The sequence below is a fragment of the Octopus bimaculoides genome, chromosome 5 (genome assembly GCF_046866305.1).
Source record: "Octopus bimaculoides isolate indiv1 chromosome 5, ASM4686630v1, whole genome shotgun sequence".
Taxonomy (NCBI): Eukaryota; Metazoa; Mollusca; class Cephalopoda; order Octopoda; family Octopodidae; genus Octopus; species Octopus bimaculoides.
The window spans coordinates 32,528,507-32,551,655 of record NC_142932.1 but is presented as its reverse complement, the minus strand read 5'-3'; the positions used below and the strand labels follow the sequence as shown (position 1 = coordinate 32,551,655).

General features: G+C 39.2%; 1 protein-coding gene across 5 annotated transcripts in view; it reads right to left on the bottom strand.

Annotated features, from left to right (window-relative positions):
• Positions 1 to 23,149, bottom strand: part of LOC106876470 (ras guanyl-releasing protein 3-like) — a 188,189-nt gene that overhangs the window by 75,233 nt on the left and 89,807 nt on the right. For all 5 annotated transcript variants that reach the window (XM_089352155.1, XM_089352158.1, XM_089352159.1 and 2 more), the window contains exon 2: positions 16,189 to 16,283. The gene's annotated coding sequence lies outside the window, so the exon portion shown is untranslated. The remainder of the gene's footprint in view (positions 1 to 16,188; positions 16,284 to 23,149) is intronic.

The following is a 23,149-nucleotide window of genomic DNA, read 5'->3' as shown; positions in this document are numbered from 1 at the left end:
AGCCAAGGATAAACCTCTGTACCTGGCCTTCGTTGACATGGAGAAAGCCTTTGACAGGGTCCCCCGATCCCTTATCTGGTGGTCAATGAGGAAACTTGGGATAGAAGAATGGTTAGTGAGAGCTGTGCGAGCCATGTACAGAGATGCTGTCAGTAAGGTGAAGGTTGGAAATTAGTACAGTAATGAATTCCGGGTAGAGGTAGGGGTCCACCAAGGTTCCGTCCTCAGCCCCCTCCTATTTATCATAGTCCTCCAGGCGATCACAGAGGAATTCAAGACAGGTTGCCCCTGGGAGCTCCTCTATGCTGATGACCTTGCACTAATTGCGCAGTCACTATCAGAACTAGAGGAGAAGTTTAAGGTGTGGAAGCAAGGACTAGAATCGAAGGGCCTTAGAGTCAACCTAGCAAAAACCAAAATCCGAATAAGTAGGAAGGTAGATAAAACACAAACCCCTTCAGGTAGATGGCCCTGCTCAGTATGCAGTAAAGGAGTAGGTAGTAACTCTATAAGATGTACCCGGTGCAAGCTATGGACACATAAGAGGTGCAGCAATATCAAAGGCAGATTAACTACAAAGTTAGTTTTTGTATGTGGCAGATGTTCAGGTGCAATAAACACTGTAAACAAACGGGAAATAACTTCTATCTCATTCCAGGGAGAAAAACTAGAGGTAGTCGATAGCTTCCGCTATCTGGGTGACCAAGTTAGCAGTGGGGGTGGGTGTGCTGAAAGTGTAACTGCTAGAATAAGAATAGCCTGGGCCAAGTTTAGAGAGCTCTTACCTCTGCTGGCGACAAAGGGACTCTCACTCAGAGTAAAAGGCAGACTGTATGACGCATGCGTACAAACAGCCATGCTACATGGCAGTGAAACATGGGCTGTGACTGCTGAGGACATGAGTAAGCTCGCAAGGAATGAAGCCAGTATGCTCCGCTGGATGTGTAATGTAAATGTGCATACCCGTCAGAGTGTAAGTATCTTGAGAGGAAAGCTGAACATAAGAAGCATCAGTAGTGGTGTGCAAGAGAGACGATTGCGCTGGTTTGGACATGTGGTGAGAATGAATGAGGATAGCTGCGTGAAAAAGTGCCACTCCCTAACAGTTGAGGGAACCCGTGGAAGAGGTAGGCCCAGGAAGACCTGGGCTGAAGTGGTGAGGCAAGACCTTCGAACATTGGGCCTCACCAAGGCGATGACTACTGACCGAGACCTTTGGAAATGTGCTGTGTGTGAGAAGACCCGGCAAGCCAAGTGAGATTGTTGCCAGGGCCCCTGGACTGGCTCTTGTGCGGGTGGCACATAAGATGTACCATCCTGAGCGTGACCGTTGCCAGTACCGCCTGACTGGCCTTGTAGGGTTTTCGAGCGAGATCGTTGCCAGTGCCCCTGGACTGGCTCTTGTGCGGGTGGCACATAAAAGACACCATTTCAAGCGTGGCCGTTTTCGTGCGGGTGACACGTAAAAGCACCCACTACACTCTCTGAGTGGTTGGCGTTAGGAAGGGCATCCAGCTGTAGAAACTCTGCCAAATTAGATTGGAGCCTGGTGTTGCCATCCGGTTTCACCAGTCCTCAGTCAGATCGTCCAACCCATGCTAGCATGGAAAGCGGACGTTAAACGACGATGATGATGATGATGATATATATATATATATATATATATGACGGGCTTCTTTCAGTTTCTGTCAACCAAATCCACTCACAAAGCTTTGGTCAGCTTAAGGCTATAGTAGAGAACACTTGCCCAAGGTGCCACGCAGTGAGACTGAAGCTAGAACCATGTGGTTGGGAAGCAAGCTACTTACCATCCAACCCATGCCAGTATGAACAACATATGCTAAATGATGATGATGATGATGATATATACTGTTATACTTGGGGATGGTCATGTTTCGTCAATTAAGCACACACACACTCATGCAAGTGTTTGATTGAAAAAATATGGCCATCCCCAATTGTAACAATATCTGTTTCAACACACAATTTTGTATCAAGAATCTTGTAAAACAAATACATATTCATGTATGTGTATGTGTTTGTTGTGTATATGTGTATATGTGTATGTATATATCTATATATATATATATACTTATACACATAAACACACTCACATATATCCAGATATATGACGTATACATACCCACATACAATTATACATCATATATATATATATATATACACACACACTTACATATATAAGCATACATACAAAAACACACACATACATACACCCTAATGCACACACAGATAAACAATATGTTGTTGGATATTTGGGATGATTAAGTGTTACTATGAAACCATAGAAGTAAACGATAGCACAGAACTTGATTGATAAGAATCTTTGCCAGTAAACAGCTTTAACTAACAGAGAAGCCTGTCTACACTTACTTGCTCTGCCAGAAGTAGCAGCCAAGTTTCACTCGTATCACATCTTACCAACTTAAAAAAATAAGTATACATTTAATTATTTTTTATCTTATATAAATTTTGTTGGAGAAAAAGAAAGAGAAAATGTGACTATTACAGGCGCAAGAGTGGCTGTGTGGTAAGTAGCTTGCTTCTCAACCACATGGTTCCGGGTTCAGTCCCACTGCATGGCACCTAGGGTGAGTGTCTTCTGCTAGAGTTTCGGGCCGACCAAAGCCTTGTGAGTAGATTTGGTAGATGGAAACTCTGTGTGTGTGTGTGTGTGCGTGTGTGTGTGTGTGTGTGTGTGCGTTTGTGTGTGTGTGCGTTTGTGTGTGTGTATGTGGGGGGTTGTGTGCCTGTGTTTGTCCCCGCCACCATCGCTTGACAACCAATGTTGGTGTGTTTACGTCCTTGTAACTTAGCAGTTCAGCAAAAGAGACCGATAGAATAAATTACTCGGCTTACAAAGAATAAGTCCTGGGATCAATTTGTTTGGCATGGCTGCAGTCAAATGACTGAAACAAGAATATAAGAATACTGTCTTCATTCTCTGTAAATTTCCTATATCTTTTATTTGTTTTAGCCAAAGGGCTGTGGCCAAGCTGGGGCACCACTTTGAAAAATCCTACGGTCGATTTGTTCAACTAAAGGCGGTGCTCCAGCATGGCCACAGTCAAATGACTGAAACGAAAGAACAAAAGAATTACAGCTGATCATGTCTGTTTGATGAGATCTAACTTAGGGCTAAACAATAAAACAGCTCCTGGCCCCACAAGCCAGAGGGTCAGCTTGTAAGGGGTTGTTTCATCTATCATGGTTGTCACAGGCCAAAGTGAGAAGAATAAGTTCCAGTTAAGAACTGATTATTGACTAAATCAACAGTAATTCTTTCCTTAAAATCTTAAATGCCTTTGAACTGAGAAAAAAAAAAACAATTACTATAGGCATGGCTGTGTGGTAAGAAGCTTGTTTCCCAACCACATGGTTCTGGGTTCAGTCCCATTCCATGAAACCTGCCTTTTGCTATAGCCTCAAGCTAACCAAAGCCTTGTTTTGGTGCTGTGCAATGGGACTGAACCCTAAACCACATGATTGCAAAATGAGCTGCTTAACCACACAGCTATGCTTAAATTAGTGAGGTAGCGACGACCTTACATGTTGAACATGTAATTCAATATAGTTGATACAAGAATTGTCAAGGAATAAATAAAGCCTGCTGTTTGAGTGAGCGAGACACAGCTATATAATAATAACAATAATGTAGAAGTGATTAACAGGAAATGGATTTCTGCTGGATAGATAAATGGATGGAAAGAGAGTGGGCAGAGGAAAGAAGGAGAGGGAGAAACAAAATTACTACTTGATACACACACACACACAGACACACACACACACAGACACACAGAAAGACAAAATAGGTACTGAGAGGCAGAGAAATTATTCCAAATGTTCAATGATAAATCAAAGGATATATTTATATTTATGTATGTAGGTACAGGCATGGCTGTGTGGTAAGAAGATTGCTTCACAACCTCGTGGTCCCAGGTTCAAATACCACTGCATGGAACCTTGAGCAAGTGTCTTCAACTATCACCTCAGGTTGACCAAAGCCTTGTGAGTGGATTTGGTAGACAGAAACTGAAAGAAGCCCGTCGTATATATATATATATATATATATATGCTAGCATGGAAGGTGGATGTTAAACGATGATGATGATGATCGTCGTCATTTAACGTCCGCTTTCCATGCTAGCATGGGTTGGACGATTTGACTGAGGACTGGTGAAACCAGATGGCTACACCAGGCTCCAATCTGATTTGGCAGAGTTTCTACAGCTGGATGCCCTTCCTAACGCCAACCACTCAGAGAGTGTAGTGGGTGCTTTTACGTGTCACCCGCACGAAGGCCAGTCAGGCGGTGCTGGCAACGGCCTTCGTGCGGGTGACACGTAAAAGCACCCACTACACTGATGATATAATTGGCTTCTTTCAGTTTCTGTCTATATATATATATATATATATATATATATATATATCATTGTCATCAACATTATCATCAGTTAATGCCCGTAGTCCATGCTGGCATGGGTTGGACAGTTTGACCAGGGCTGGCAAGCCGAGTAACTACACCAGACTCCAGTCTGACTTGGCATGGTTTCTACCACTAGGTGCCCTTCCTAATACCAGCCACTCCAAGAGTGTAATGGGTGCTTTTACATGCCACTGGCACAGGTGCCAGTTGCATGACACCGGTATCTGCCACAACTATGATTTCACTTGGCTTGATGAGTTTTCTTCTTAAACAATCCATATTGCCAAGGTTCTCAGTCATTAGTCATTGCCTCTGTGAGGCCCAGTGCTGAAATGGCGTTTTAATGTACCACCAGCATGGCTGCATGTTACGCAGCACTGGCATCGGCCACATTGCTTCTGCGAGGCAATGTGGCCTATACACACACACACACACACACACACACACACACACATGCAACATTCCCTTTTATTCCTGGGAAAACAAGGCATCAAAATGCAGGGCCTGGTGCTAGTCCTGTTTCTCCTCAGTGCAAAGATTTGAGAAAAGTCGACTCCAACATCAGGACAAACTTCATGCAAGCATGAAGACGCACTGGTAAAATGTTGCTCCTCTAACTGAAAACCTTACATGTCATTGTGGTTTTGTGGCACAAAGCAAAGCAGGCCTTGCTGCTCACTGAAGAAAACACGTAGCAAATGATCTACAAGCACTCAAGCAAACTCAGTCCTCAACTTGTTCCCTTTGCCAAAAGGTTTTCAAGGCATCAGCAGGCCTCAAGAAACACATTCATGTCCATAGAACATCATTACCGCTTCATTTTACTGAGCCCTCAGTTGTCATTCCGGACGAGAGACTCCACCATATGTACATATTTATGTGTGTGTGTGTGTGTGTATGTATGTATATATATATATATGTGTGTTTGTGTGTGTGTGTGTGTGTGTGTGTTATGTAGGGAGGGTAAAATATAAGCTGTGTGCTCTTGGAACATGTCTGCTTATTCTAGTATTACAATCCAGTGTGTACTTGTAGTTGTATGGAATTGAAAATTCTGGAAATATTGTTTACAAGTTATTATATAACAAAACAGGAAATTGGATAATTTACCAAAAATTTCTCCAACTTCCTGTTTTGTAACATATGTATATATATATATATATATATATATATATTAGTATATACAGAATGTTTTAAGTGAAAAATTCAGTAGTTAAGTTAGTAATTATGAATACTTATAAGCCATTGTATTATTCTAAATAATCAAGAATGTTTAATGACTGGTTACATGAAACCCAGAATAATAGTTTGTGAAGTGTTTCAGCTTCAATTGAATTCTATATATATATATATATATATATATAAAAAGAAGGAAAATGCATACAGTTTACATAGTTTTCATATATTTTAAATGAAAGAGCATTGTGCTTGTTGAACGGTTTCACTTTTGCTAATCATGACACTGAAATTATTGTGATTTCATATTTTCTTAAGAAGTTTTTAGCCTATGTTCTTCATATATATTTTTTTGCATTACAACTCACTGTGTGGGGAAAAGCAAAATTTCTTCCTCCTTTTTCTTACTATATATATTTATATACATATATATATATATATATATATATATATATATATATATAAGAAGAGGAATTAATGTAAAAATACATTACACAGGATATATCGTAAACAAATCAAAATTATTAACGAATTTATCAGTGGCCAGAATATGCAATCAAAAGTTTATTTTATCAAAGAAGAGCATATAATTGTGAATAAATCACAATTATAACAGAGAGGGTTATAAAAACCCTTACATGTCTAGAAATAGCAGTCAACTGCTATAAAGCTACTATAATCACTCATATTTAATCTCCTCAACTATAAAAGCTGTCGGCAAGCAACATGACATAAGAATCTAAAATTTCTATAACAATAAAAGGTTAGTCTTCTGTTGCAATTTCGAAGTTAGGAACCAAAAGTGGATCCATTCCTGTACATAGATTTTAACACAAAAACCATACCTTGGGGCTTAACATGTGTCCCGACAGGCAGGAATAATGTGTCAACCTCTATCTACGCAATTCAAATTCTGAATTCAAATGTCATGCATAGCGTTTATAAGACGAAACCAGTTAAACGAGCCACAGCAAAAAAAACTGGATAAGAGTGAAAAATAAATAACAAAAGAAGAGGAATGAACGCAAAAATATATTACGCAGAATATATAGTAAACAATTCAAAATTATTTGCAAATATATCAGTGGCCAGAACATGTAATCAAAAAGGTGAAAGTAATAATCTCTTCTGCTACAGGTACAAGGCCAGAAATTTGGGGAGAAGGGACTAGTCGATTACATCGACCCCTGTAGCCCACTGGTACTTAATTTATTGACCCTGAAAGGATAAAAGGCAAAAATCAACCCCAGCAGAATTTGAACTCAGAACATAAAGATGGATGAAATAGCTAAGCATTTGCCAAGCATGCTAACAATTCTGCCAGCTCAATAATAACAACAACAACAACAACAACAATCCTTCTGTGCAAAGGGAGGAGAGAGAGAGAGAGAGAATATTCATAAAATAAAAGAAGGAAAGGAAGGGATATACAGAGGTGATTGTATGTAGGCACAGGGGTAGCTGTGTGGTAAGGAGCTTACCTACCAACTACATGGTTCCAGGTTCAGTCCCACTGTGTGGCACCTTGGGCCAAGTGTCTTCTACTATAGCCTCGGGCTAACCAAAGCCTTGTGAGTGGATTTCGTAGATGGAAACTGAAAGAAGCCCGTCGTATATATACATGTATATGTATGTGTATATGTTTGTGTGTCTGTATTTGTCCCCCCTCCAACATCGCTTGACAACCGATGGTGGTGTGTTTACATACTCGTAACTAAGCGCTATAGTAAGTACTAGGCTTACAAAGAATAAGTCTTGGTGTTGATTTGCTCGACTAAAGGTGGTGCTCCGGCATGACCGCAGTCAAATGACTGAAACAAGTAAAAGAATAAAAGAATAAATAGAAGGATTAACAGAGAATCTTGCCTCTCACAATTTAGAAACATTTCTTGTGGCCCCAGCAGACAAAATGGAAAAGGTGTTGTGCCAGAGGGCAGCGAGGGAGATGTGTTGAAACAGTCATTTGCACTCATAGGGCTCACTTTGGCAGACAGCAATCTCTGCCCCAATAATGGTGAGCAGGGATATGGCCCAGGGGCTGAGAATGCTGGAAGTCTCAACTGTCACAGGCTTCACCGCAAACCTGTCAGAGAGTGACCAATACTTTGACCATTTGTTTTTCTCAGCCTGACACGTAGCAGACCCTGGGCTGGGAGCTGACAACACCAAGTTGCCATTGGAGAAGATGTCACAACATGTGGCATCCCACATGATGGAGGGGGACTTACCATCACGGAATGGGGAAAACTGTCATACCATCTAGGCTTTTACCATTCCCTTGGTCTAGCCCCAATGGCTCAAGCTGGGAAAGGAACCATGCTTTATGATCTTGTTATGGGCTGCATGGCACGGAAGCTGGCCAGCGGTTCCAAGTTACTATGGTGGTTGAAAAAGGTTGGGAATGTGTATTGTATATGTTGCATGGAGGCCAGAGAAAGATGTCTTGTGCATCGCACATGACAGAGAGGCCAGGCAAAGAGTTAAACTCAATGCAAGAATCTTTATCTCGTTACTTTAAGAATTCATAGAAAAACCGTTCCTTCTACACTGATTGGTGACAAAGTCATTCTATCTCATGATTTTGTATAGGTGCACACACCCACATGACAATGTCTTAGAAACATGGTAAACACTGAGACTCAAAAACACAAATTGTGATAAGTACATATGTAGGCGTACATAAAGTCATTCACACACACACACACACACACACACACACACACACACATACACACACACACACTTATGAAGCAAATAATAACAACAGGACAATCTTCATTTAAGTATTACGCAGAATGTACGTGTATATTTGTATTGTTATTGTTGTTAAATGTGTGTGTGTGTTGGTGAGGGTGTGTACATTATCAAGCAGGTGATGATGTTTATATTTTTAGTGTTTCCTCTTAGTGTTTCCATGTGTACCAAATGCACGTTTATATATACATATATGCATATATACATATAAACATTTATCTGTATATATGTGTGCATGTATGTATACATATATATATATATATATATATACATGCACACACATGTACATCCCTACATATATATATACATACATATACATCCCTACATATATATATATATATATATATATATATATATATATATATATAGCCACTCAACCACTCAACAATGCTTATAAACAAAGATAAATATACAAATAGAGGCAAGTACGTATGTAGGTGAAACTAAAATCACACTTATACACATGCATATACATGTGTACACATGGACACATGCACACACACACATACACGCAAAAAAAACACACATTAATTAGATAAAAAAATAACAGTACAGATCAATCTTCATTCAAGTAGAACACAAAATGTGTGAGTGTGTATATGTGTACATGTGTATCATTGTATGTCTAAATGTATGTGTACTGTGATATTGCATGTGTATATGCATATTTTAACGAAGTTAGGTGACATGTGTTGAGGTGTGTATTTTCTCATGAATGTTGGTGTTGTTTATTCTTACCGTTTCCTCTAATTGTTTCCATGTGTACAAAATGCACATGGCTAATGTAACTATATATGCCACAAATATGAACATATATGTATGTAGATATATGCACATACACACACACACACACACACACACACCGGTTGTCAAGCGAGACTGGGGGGGGGGAGAACAGACACACAAACATATACAGATCAATCTTCATTCAAATAGAACACAAAATGTGTGTATGTGTGTGTGCATGTATCGTTGTATGTCTACATGCATGTGTACTGTGATATTGCATGCATATATACATGTGTTGATGAAGTTGGGTGATATGTGTTGACGTGTATTTTCTCATGGATGTTGGTGTTGTTTATTCTTACCATTTCCTGTTGGTGCCACATAAATTGCACCTGTACTGGTGCTGCATAAATTGCACCTGTGCTGGTGCCGCATAAATTTCACCTGTGCTGCTGCTACGTAAAAAAGCACCCAGTGAACTCTATAAAATGTTTGACATTAGGAAGTGCATCCGGCTGTAGTATCCATGCGAAAACAGACAACCGGAGCCTGGTGTGGCACTGTGGCTTGCCAGCTCCTGTCAAACCAACCAACCCATATCAGCAGGGAAAACGGGCCTTAAATGATAATGGGGAAGTTAGGGTGGGAGGAGGTATAGTGAGCAGAGGGGCAGGTAAAGAAAGAGAGAAAGAGAGAGAGAGACATGTAAGGGAAGGGGGAATGGTAACACAGAGATGAGAAGAAATAAACATCATCACAGAATCAAACACATATTTGCATGTGTAGACACACGTGTGTGATTATACATTACACATATAGATGTCATAGCATTACATACAGGGACAGTGGCAAGAAATATATCACAGATTGTTGGTTCTCAACTGAGGTCCACATAAGGTTTGTTGGGGGTCCATGCAAGCAAAATAGCAAATTGGGGATCCACAATAGTATTTTAAGAGTTCATGAAAATATTTTTGTTTTAGGTGTATTATTGCAAGATTCTGCTAGGGTTTTTTTTTTGTCCGTTTTACATCATTCATCATGCTTCCAGCCATTGAAACATGTTCTCTCATATTCTATTGCAAATCTACACAAGTGAATGGGTGAAAAACAAAATAAAAAAAACAAAATAAAACAAAACAGAAATTTTGAAAGAAGTACCTATAGCCCTAATTTTTTAAACATCAGGGTTCACTAGAGTAGGGTGCATACATCAATGACTGATGTATGTACCCTACTCTAGGGTGTTTCGGGTCTTTCGACATCATCGGGTATCATCGGGTGTTTCGGGTCTTTTGACATCATACACCCTCCTCCAGGTGACCCAGCTGGGGCTGATCAGACCCCAGCTTGTGTCCAGATGGCCAGCTAGCCACCCCATGGCTCTCTTCCTTTGATCCACAGCCATCTTGAGGCCTTCTCTGCCGCATCGGTTCTACTGCCGATGGCCTTCCTCCTTCTCACTCCCTCAATGCCCGAACTGCTAAAGGCTCTAGTCAGGGAATGGGCTGCGAACCCCCCGCATCCAGCCTCCACTGGGAGACACCTCACTCTCCAGCCAGCCCACCGGCAGTCAGTGACCAGACCCGTGTACTTGGAGAGCTTTCTCTCAAAAGCTTCTTCCAGGTGGTCTTCCCATGAGACAGTCAGCTCCAGCAGCACCACTTGCTTGGTGGACTCAGACACAAGGACAATGTCTGGTCGCAGAGTAAAATAGTAATGAAAGGGGTCCATAAGTCAAGAAATGATTCAGAGTCCCTGTTATAGATAATAGAAATGTAATAAATAGACACTTTCTCAAAGTTGAAAATTTTGAAGGCATTGTCTAGTAAATACCAATGACTTGTACAAAGACATATGAATTGAACCATTAGGGATTATGTAAAATTTAATTTTTACTCCAACAAATACATATATTCACTGACATCACCTCCTTAGCACTACTTCAACCATAACTGCTAAAGAGATGACATTGAAGAATTTGTTGGTTTATTTTTATTATTTGACTACAATCAGATCAAAAAACCATTAAGTCTCAAAGTCCCCTCACCTCAATGGATCAAGTTGTTAACACATGTTGTCTGCAATAAGAAGTTGTTCTCTGTCTACAAAATACAACGGCGATTAGCATCTTCAGGCTCGAATCTGCCAGAACAAATTGAGAATGATTTTGTACATCATTATTTTGAATTTCACTGTTCCCCATGCATGTGGCAATTTATCTTCTGTTTGGCACACATCAACATGCACCTCCTCTATACTGAGACAATTATCTCTGTACTTCTATCATACTCTAACTTCTGGCCAGGCACCTCTTCTCTTGGTTCTACTCCCTCTTTCAAGAGGCTTTCGTCTTGCAAGTTATTTGGTGACTCTGCTGCTGGCTGGTGTCACATAAAACGCATCTGTGCTTGTGCCATGTATAAAGCTCCTATGCAGGTGCCATGTAAAATCACCTGTGCAAGTGCCACATGAAAAGCACCCAACACACCCTGTAAAGTGGTTGGCATTAAGCACGGTATCCAACCATAGAAACCATATCAAATCAGACAACTGGTGCCTAGTGCAGTTCTGTGGTATGCTAGCTCCTGTCAAACCATCCAACCCATGCCAACATGGAAAGCAAACATTAAATGATGACGATGAATTCTATAAACAAAAGCCAGAACCTTTGTTCAAATTCATTGATCCAGGAGTAGCTTTGACTGAAGAGACAACTAGGTTGAAACACTGCAGTGTCTCAAAGTCCCCTCAAGTGTGCTGTGACTACACATTGTTTGAAAGGAGTTGTTCTCCATAAACAAAATGCAATAAAGATTAGCATTTTCAAAATAAAAAAAAAAAGCCAGAGCATACTACCTTCAAATTTAGGCACATGAGAGAGGTATGTCAATTACATTGACTGCAGGGTCCAACTGATACTTACTTTCCAGACCCCCAAAAGCATGAAAGATAGAGTCAATGTCAGCAGAAATTTAAACTCAGAATGTAAAGATGGATGAAATGTCATTTAGCATTTGCCAAGTGTGCTAACAATACTGCCAATAATAATAATAATAATAATAATAATAATAATAATAATAATAAGAGCACTCAGAGAGCGCAAACCTCTGTCAAGGCAACACCAATGTCCTCTCAATGATTAGCCGGAGATGATTTTTAAAATGAGAATATCTGAAATAAACTCGACTGCTCTCAAAAACTAGAATACTAAATATGAATCCAACTGCTCTCAAAAATTAAGTAAAAAAACAGGAGAAATAATCCAGAATCCTTGTCTGGTACCAGATCAATATCAAAATCTAATCAGTTTGTGCCAGTCACAAGGCCAAACATCCCTGAAAGTTTCATGCGAATCCATCCATCAGTTCTTGAAATATCTTGTCCATGGACAAACAAACAAACATGACTGAAAGCAATATCTCTACCTTCGCTAAGGTGGAAGTAATAATCCCTTCCACTAAAGGTACAAGGCCAGAAATTTGGGGAGAAGGGACTAGTCGATTACGTCGACCCCTATGGCCCACTGGTACTTAATTTATTGACCCTGAAATGATAAAAGGCAAAAATTAACCCCAGCAGAATTTGAACTCAGAACATAAAGATGAATGAAATACCTAAGCATTTGCCAAGCATGCTAACAATTCTGCCAGCTCAATAATAACAACAACAACAACAACAACAATCTTATCTATTATATTCACAAGGCCTGAAATTTTAGGGGAGAGGTTTAGTTGATTTCATCAACCCCAGTGCTTCAGTGATACTTAATTTCTTAACCCCGAAAGGATGAAAGGCAAAGTCAACCTCAGCAGAATCTGAATTCAGAACGTAAAGATGGACAAAATTCTGTTGAGCGTTTTGACCAGCATGCTAATGACTCTTCCAGCTTGCTGCTTTAAAATGTAATCAACAAAACATCAGCTTACCAATTTATAGATTTTGTTAGTTATTATGTTATGAATATTTGTGAAATCCAGATAAAGAAAGAAGGAAAGATTTGCATTATAGTTGTGCCTGTTTGTGTCAAAATTACATCATAACAATGCACTAGTTGCATTACAGTTATATTATAGTTGTACAATGATTGTATTATAGTTGTGCTATAGTTCTCTAATAGTTGCACCATAATTGACTTATATCTGTGCCACAGTTGCCTCATAGTTGTACTTAGTTGTCATAATTTTCAAGTAGCTGTACCACACTTGTGACAAAGTTGTGCTGTGGATGTGCATAACATGTGCTTTAGTTGTACCATTGTTGCACCATGGATATGCAAAAGCTTTTTTTTTTTAAAGAGTTTGTTCTAATTTCTCAGAACAGAAAAGCATTGCAAATACAAAAAAAAAAATCAGAACAAAAAAAACGAAAAGAATAGAACAAAAACTTCGACGCAAGCACAAAAAAATTTTCTTTTCACCCCCAAATCTCATCGCTGATCTCACATATAACTCCACAGCAGGACAACAGCAGCATCTTGCATGGTTATCGGTAATCATCAGTACCAATGATAACATTATATACACAGGCATGTGTGTAGATAAAGAGAGAGACAGACAGACAGAGAGACAGACAAACAGACAGACAGAGAGACAGACAGACAGAGAGAGAGAGACAGACAGACAGAGAGAGAGAGACAGACAGAGAGAGAGACAGAGAGCAAAAGGGAGAGGAGTGTTGTATGCTAGAGATAACAACCGCAGTAACTGTGTCAGAACAATGACATCATGTTGTATGATGAGTGTGATAACAATGATGAAGAGAAGGGTAGTAGTAGTAGTAGCAGCAGCAGCAGCATGAGATGAATAGTTAAGACAGTGATTGGTTCTGATGGTGATGCTGATGGCAATGTTGATAATGGGCATGATGATTATTATGGTGGTAATGATGTTAGTGATGATGATGATAATGATGATGATGCTAATGAAGACGATCATCATCATCATAATGATGTTGAGGGAGAGGAAGAGGAAGAAGAGCAAAAGGAGAGACATAGTGCTGATTGTAAGGATAACGGTGTTGATGATGATGATGATGATGATGATGATGACAACGACGATGATGATGATGATGACAATGACGATGATGGTGGTGGTGGTAGCGGTAGTGGTGGTGGTGGTGGTGGTGGTGGTGGTTGTCATTATGATGAAGAACATAAGGATGGGGGTAGTAATTATGATTCGGAAGAGCAATAATTACACCCCAGCCGCAGAGTGTATCATGACTCAGACAGGGAACTAGTCTCAGAGGTTCTTGGTCAGATATGAATGACCAACAACTTCGAGAGACCAGTTTTATATCATATCTAATTGTATTTCTTGGTTGTTTCTTTCTTTGATTGTGTGTGCAAATGCGTGCGAGCATGCATGTGTGTGTAAGAAAACTTCCAGATATGACCTGGGTACCTCCTGTTCCTGATTCTCATGGAACCAAACACACTGATAGAGAGAAATTTTAGTTAAAAATCATTTTATTCTCAAAGTTTAAGTGAAATTCATTATCAAATAATGATATACAAAATAAATAACCCTTTCGACTAAAGGCACAAGGCCTGAAATTTTGGAGGAGGGGACTGGTTGAATACATTGACCCCAGTGTTTCACTGGGTACTTAGTTTACCAAACCCAAAAGGATGAAAAGCAAATTCGACTTCAGCGGAATTTGAACTCGATTCCGCAGGTAGACATACTTAGTGTGTCCTTTGGTTAATTTTAATCCTTCAGCTATTTAACGCCTTTTTTGGCGGGAGTAGGGGGCTGCAATCGCCTACATTATTGATTCTCTTATTAATCATTTTTAAATTGTTACACTAGATAATAACAGAGTCAATGATATCTTAGCAAATTATTTTTTCATGAATTATTTGCTCCATATATATATATATATATATATATATATATATATATATATATATATATATATATATATATATGTATATATATATAAATATATGAAATTTTGAATTTAGTTCACAGACCCTCAGTACTACCATTGCCAACGCCAGTCTGGGAACCACTGATCTAGATCCACCTGACACTTACGTCTAACCCATACCAGCATGGAAGGCAGACAGCAAATGATGATGATGATGATAATTATCATGACAAACATGACATAGGACTGAACCCAAAGACTTGTGGTTCACGCATGTCATACACATGTACACACACACACACATGAATACATGCATGCATGCATACATACATGCATGCACACAACATACATACATACACACACATGCATACATGCACACATGCACACACACATACATATATACATACACACATGCATACATGCATGCACATACACACACACACATGAATACATGCATGCACACGCACACACAAACATACATACACATACATACATAGATACACACACACATGCATACATACATGCATGCGCACACACATTATTTTAATCTAGTCCTGCATGTGTACATACATGTTAGCTTTCATGTATAAACATTATTTTCCATGTTAACATTAGTTTTGTTTCATATTCAAAAATAAAAATTTATTTTATAGTTTATAATTGTTTATATTTTGAATTACATATATATATATATATATATATATATATATATGGGAGAATGTACGAAAAAAAAACAACAGACGAGGACAGGTGGTGTAAACAACAAAAAGATGTATTAGTTTAACGCTCGGGAATACAGAAAGTCTTTAACATTTCCAGCTACGCTCTTCAACAGAAAGAATACAGAGAAAACAAAGAGAAAAACACGGAGAAAAGAAATTGAATGGTTTGGTCAGTGATCTATCATGGCGTCTATCATGGATATATATATATATATATATATATATATATATATATATATATGTGGATGGGGGAGTGCACCAAAATCTTTTAAGAGCTTAGGGCCTCCATGGATCTTAATTTGGGCAACCATGGATCTTAATTTGGGCTGCCATGGATCTTAATCTAATCCTGCATTTGTACATACATGTTAGCTTTCATATGATAATGAGATATCTATTGAGGTTTTTATTTAAATTTTAGCACCAAGAAGTTGTCTCACGGTGGGTGGTCATCAAGAAAAAGCTTAATCTAAGACAAAAAGTACTTACCTCCAGAAAATTATCTATTTTGGAACATGAGGAATGGTAAGGCTAGGACTATAATCCATTATTACTTCTCATCGCATTGGATAGTAAAATTCCTCCTGAAATGCAAAAACAGAAATTGTGAGTTAGTGGCAGCTTGTAATGTTTCAGTCTTTTATATATTATGGTGCCATTATGAATATAATAATGGTAAGCATTTGAGTGGGTAAATATATACGAGGAAGCAAGAATGGGTCATTGTTGTAAGTAATGACTGCAATGTTATATTAATCTCTATCATGGGAAACAGATGCTAAATGATGATGAAGATGATGATGATAATGATGATGATGAGGGAGGGAGGGAAGGAGGCAGAGAGGGAGGGAAGGAGGCAGAGAGGGAGGGAAGGAGGCAGAGAGGGAGGTAGGGAGGGTGGGAGGGAGGGGTGATTTATAGCACATTTGCAAATGAGAGGTGTCAACCACTTAAACAGTATTTTGATCATGCTGGAAATAAATGAAACTTCGAAACAAAAATAAAAGAAAGAAAGAAAGAAAGGAAGGAAGGAAGGAAGGAAGGAAGGAAGGAAGGAAGGAAGGAAGGAAGGAAGGAAGGAAGGAAGGAAGGAAGGAAGGAAGGAAGGAAGGAAGGAAGGAAGGAAGGAAGGAAGGAAGGATGAATGAATGAATGAAAGAAGAAAGAAAGAAAAGGAAAGAAGGAAGGAAGGAAGAATGAATGAAAGAAGAGAAGAAAGAAAGAAAGAAAGAAAGAAAGAAAGAAAGAAAAAGGAAAGAAAGAAAGAAAGAAAGAAAGGAAGAAGGAAAGAAAGAAAGAAAGAAAGAAAGAAGGAAAGAAATAGAAGGAAGGAAGGAAGGAAGAGAAGAGAAGGAATGAAAACAGAGACGCTGAATACTTCTGAAATGAATGTCAGAGAAACGTTGGATAATAATTGGAAAAATTAAGAAGGAAAAAGAGTAAGAAATTTGTCGAAAATGGAATTCAAAAAAATGTTGCAGTTCCTTTGTTGACATATTCCATGGAATGGAAAACCAGAAACAACCAAGGGGACCTTAAAAACATGAAGTGTAGGGGACAAAAAATTAGGGAAAAGAAGAGACCAAATTTTTTTTTTTTTTTTTTTAAGAATTATTCAGAGAATTTGGGTGATTGATTGGTTAATGGATCCCTGTTCCTCCCGTCAATGCCTACATTTCATCCATTCCTGCCTGTAGAACTGGCTGGGGAGTCTTTGCAGAAGTAGAGGGATGGAGGGGCACGTTGGAACTTCAGATACAGATTCCTGTCTTGTTTGAGACATATGCGGGTGTGTTTACGTCCCCGTAACTTAGCGGTTCGGCAAAAGAGACCGATACAATAAGTCCTAGGCTTACAAGGAATAAGTCCTGGGGTCGATTTGCTCGATCAAAGGCGGTGCTCCAGCATGGCCACGGTCACATGACTGAAACAAGTAAAAGAGTAAAAGATATATATATATATATATATGTGTGTGTGTGTGTGTGTGTGTATACATATAAGTGCAGGCATGTGATAAGAAGGCTGCTTCCTATTCACATGGTTCTGGGTTCAGTCCCACTGCATGGCACCTTGAGCAAATGTCTCCTACTATACTCTTGTGAGTGGATTGGTAGATGGAAACTGAAAGAAGTCTATCGTATATATGTATCTCTCTCTTTCTCTCTCTCTCTCTCTATGTGTGTGTGTGTGTGTGTGTGTGTGTGTGTGTGTCTTTGTGTCTGTGTTTGTCCGCCATCATTGCTTGACAACCAGTGCTGGTTTGTTTACATCCCCATAACTTAGCGGTTTAACAAAAGAGACTGATAGAATCAGTAGCAGGCTTAAAATAAAAGCAAACACTGGTGGTCGATTCATTCGACTAAAAATTCTTCAAGGTGGTGCCCCAGCATGGCCACAGTCTAATGACTGAAACAAGTAAAAGATAGAAGAGACGTATTGCTCTTAGTATATTTATTTATTCATTTTCTTGTTTTGTTTATAAATATTAATTGATCCATCGCTTTGTCATCACTGTTGTCATCATTGTCATTGCCCCTGTCGTCACCGTCATCATTATTATAATTTGCCCTAGATTCCATTCTCAACACTCAAGCATCTCTCATGTATGTTTCTCTCTCCCACTCTCTCTCTCTGTCTCTCTGACACATGTATACACACATTACATGTCTCTTCTCCACATTAAACAAACACCCACTTCATCTACACACAGTGCATGTGCACGCGTGCACACGCACATACACACACACACACACCATGTACACATCATAAAATATACCACAACTTACCCCACCATTCATACACGCATGGCTGTGGGGTTAGAAGCTTGTTTCCCAACCACATGGTTTTGGGTTCAATCCCTTTGAGTGACACCTTGGGCAAGTGTGTTCCACTATAATCTTGGGCTGACCAAAGCCTTGTGAGTGGATTTGGTAGACGGAAACTGAAAGAAGCCTGTTGTATATATATATATATATAGATATGTGTTTGTATGTGTGTATGTATGTATTTGTTATTTGTGTCTGTGTTTTTTGCCCCCATCCACCATCGCTTGACAACCAATGTTGGTGTGTTCATGTCCCCGTAACTTAGGGTTTTGACAAAAGAGACAAATAGAATAAGTACTAGGCTTACAAAGAATTAGTCCTGGGATTTACAGAATTGTGAAAATCAACACTGCTTACCGAAAAAAGCCATTGCACACATATACATACATATACATATATACATATATACATACACACACACACATATATATATATATATATATATATATATATATATATGGCTTAGGAGTATCATCACTTCTATTTTCAGTGAAGCAGGTGCTCTTGTTGTACCTTAGTATACACTTTTACTCTTTTACTTGTTCCAGTCATTTGACTGTGGCCATGCTGGAGCACCACCTTTAGTCGAGCAAACCGACCCCAGGACTTATTCTTTGTAAGCCTAGTACTTATTCTATCAGTCTCTTTTTGCTGAATCGCTAAGTTACGGGGATGTAAACACACAGCATCGGTTGTCAAGCAATGTTGGGGGGACACACAAACACAGACACACACAAACACATACACACACACATATATATATATATATATATATATATATATACGACGGGCTTCTTTCAGTTTCCGTCAACCAAATCCACTCACAAGGCTTTGGTCGGCCCAAGGCTATAGTAGAAGACACTTGCTCAAGGTGCCACGCAGTGGGACTGAACCCGGAACCATGTGGTTGGTAAGCAAGCTACTTGCCACACAGCTACTCCTGCGCCTATATATAAATATGTTTATATATCTTATATATAATTATTAATTTGCTCTACGGCTTTTACGTTCATGGCTATATATCATTATTATTTTTAGGAAAAATATCATTCTTTTATATATATATATATACATATAAAACGGAATATCAGTGAATATGGAGGAGAGATGGAAAAAGAAGGAGTGAAGGAGAAGAGGTGAAGTGAAAAATATTATAAATAGGTTGGGTGGCAGCGGGGGTTGATGGAATCGGTGGATCATCAGAGCAAAGAGATAACAAGGAGGAAACTATTGAAACAATACCCTATTAAGAAGATGGAAATTTCCAGAGGGAGTTGATAAGGAGTCAATGTAGGTGGAGCAGCTATGAATATTCCGAATATGTTTATGAGCTGGGTTTTTTCTTTTTTTTTTTTGTCTTTTGTGTTGCATCTATTTTCTAAAGGGTTTGCTTTAGAGAGAGAGAGAGAGAAGCAGGAGGGAGACAGAGAGAGAGGAGAGAAGGAGAGTGGTGTGTGTGTGAGCGTGTGTGTGTTTGTATGTGTGAGTGAATGCTAGGATCTGTGTACAGAGAAATGTGTGATTAAGAAGGTCACTTTGCATCCATAATGGTTTTGGGTTCAGTCCCACTGTGCGACACCTTGGATAGATCTCCTATCATTGCCTTCTGGCCTCGAGTGACCCATACCTTGTGAGATGAAAACTGTGCGGAAGCCCAACACATTTTTTTTTTTTACTTGCTTCAGTCATTGGACTATCAACACCATGGACAGTGTAAGCATAAGGGGCACTTAACATGGATAGAGTGGTCAAAAAAGTAAGAAATCAATGGATCACCAAAGCGGAGAATAGTGAGCTGACAGAATCAGAAGAGCTTCAGATAAAATGCTTTGATCCTTTTCTCATCTACTTTATCCCAATAAGGGGCTGACAGAGGAAGTAGACATTGTATGTAACAACCCTCATAAAGCAGTCATGATCAAAGCTATTCCACCCATGACCATCCTATCAGGGAATCCAGAAACACATTAAACAACAAAGTAGGGAGGAATTTTTTTCTTTAAAGAGGGAATATTAACTGCTATTTCTAGTAGATCAATGACTACATAGAGGCCTTCATATTGGCTCAGTTGGTCAGTAATTCTTGGTCGAGGTATATTGGCCTCTCTCATTTGGCTACTCCTTTGATATTTAATCTTCAAAAACACAAACTTCTAATGTAATCTATACTCTCCCCACCCAGCCACCCCGAAAAAGAAAGAAAGAAAGTTATATACTTCAGTGTACGATGGTTTATTTCTTTCTTTCTTAATTTCTTTTCTCAATCTTTCAAAGAGACTGTATCATATTCTCTTTCATTTTGCATCGTCTATTAATATTGTCTTCGACTTCAAAAGATAAAATATCACCAATGAATATATTTATTCATTGCCTAATTTTTTTTTTTCTTCTTCATTTATTTTATATTTCATTTTTTCTATTTTGTGTCATTGTTATTTATTGTCATCGTCATTGCTTTTTAACCCTCTCGCTCCCACAACCCCACCTACCGAACACAAGAACACATACAACATACACCCTCTTTTCTTCTTTCTTCTACAAAACAAAACAAACATTTAATAGCATTCCAGATAAAGATGACCTAACTTACCTGACTATTAGAGATATTATTATTATTACTACTACTACTACTACTACTACTACTATTATTACTATTATTATTATTATTACTACTACTACTACTACTATTATTATTATTATTATCATTACTACTACTACTACTACTACTACTACTACTATTATTATTATCATCATTATTGTTGATGTTGTTGTAATCATTATTGTCATTGTTGTATTGTTTTTTTCTTTGGTAGCTTCAAAAGTTTCCTTTTGACTGCTAACAAAAGATGTTTACATGAGTTCACATTGTTTCATAGAATGGTATTGGGTTGCATGTTCTAAGCCATCTATGCGTTAACCTTATCAGGCATGGCAATTTAAACCACCAAAACAAATAGATGATCAGAGAAGCAGTACCAGCTATAGAGAGACCTCTATGTAGCTGCACAACCTGCTAGATACAACAGCTGATCTCCCTCGCATCACACCCCAACTGGCTTCACATAAAGATAGACATATTGGATAATGTAGTCCTAGATTTAGAATGCCTGTAAAACACAAAGTTGGGATGGTCACAGCTGGAAACCTATTAATCGCAAATCTATTTAATGAGGAGTGAATACCAACAACAACATGGTCAGAGGTGCAAGCAAACGAGTCTCTATGTCAGTGATTCTCAAACTGGGCGGTATTGCCCCCTGGGGATGGTGGAAAGTTCCAAGGGGGTGTTGAAGGAAAGTGGGGTGATAATGGGATAGCGATTCATGTAAAAGTAACAAAATAATGGGTTCGTTAGGTTAAGTTTTATTTGTGAAACACAATCGCTTTGAATTTGCTTCAGAAAGAGGTCCATGTTTGTGATGGTAAGTTGGGGTGGTGGCGCTAAGAATGTGGCCTGGGTGTCAAGGAGACAGCAGCCCGAAAAAAATTGGGAACCACTGCTCTATGTGATCTTTTAACATGCAAGAAAAAGTACCCAAACCTACTTCTTGTCTTAAAAGTAAAGGATATATTACTGCATGAGATAGTCTCAAATATACAAACATACTTTGTAATTTTTTTTTTTTAATTTCAATTCATCATCAACATCTTCATCGTTTAATGTCCGCTTTCCATACTAGCATGGGTTGGACGATTTGACTGAGGACTGGTGAACTGGATGGCTGCACCAGACTCCAATCTGATTTGGCAGAATTTCTACAGCTGGATGTCCTTCCTAACGCCAACCACTCCGAGAGTGTAGTAGGTGCTTTTACATGCCACCAGCACGAGGGCCAGTCAGGTGGTACTGGCAACGGCCATGCTCAGAATGGTGTATTTTACGTGTCACCTGCACAGGAGCCAGTCCAGCGGCACGGGCAACGACCTCGCTCGAATGTTTTCTAACATTCCACTGGCACAAGTGCCACTAAGGCGACGCTGGTAACGATCTGAAACAAGTAAAACAAAAGACATAAACGATATCATCTTTAGAAATGGCTTGAGAAAGAAAAGGTATGGAAAGATGATACCTATGATGAGGATGTCTTTATCCCTCTGGGGAGGTCTAGCTTGTTTCTAGTTTATAAATATTAAATAACAAGTAAGCTTATGGATTATATGAATCAGGTCATTGGACAATTTGTCTTGTGACATTCAGTTGTGTCCCTCCATATTGATCCTTACCATCAACCACACCTCCACCATTGTTCATGGCTAACCACAGTCTTCTCTCTTGTAGCAGGAGTACTTAACTTAGAAATCAAACCCAGATCACTATATCATCATCATCATTCAGTGCTTTAAATCCAGGTTTTGTCCCCATTAACGGGGGTAGCCGGATCGACCTCAATACCATAGCAACCGCCCTCACACCATCCCGCCATCTTGCCTGGTTTGGGGCGTCCTCCCTTCTCAAGCCCACCATCCCAATCTCCTCCTCCACCTGTCCCCGCAACATTTTCCTTGGTCTACCTCACTTTCAGGGTCCATTTACCTCAAACTCAAACATCCTCCTCAACACATGCCCGTACCACCGTGATCCATTTGCCCTTGCCAGCCACTCCACTGATTCCTCCGACCCCAGC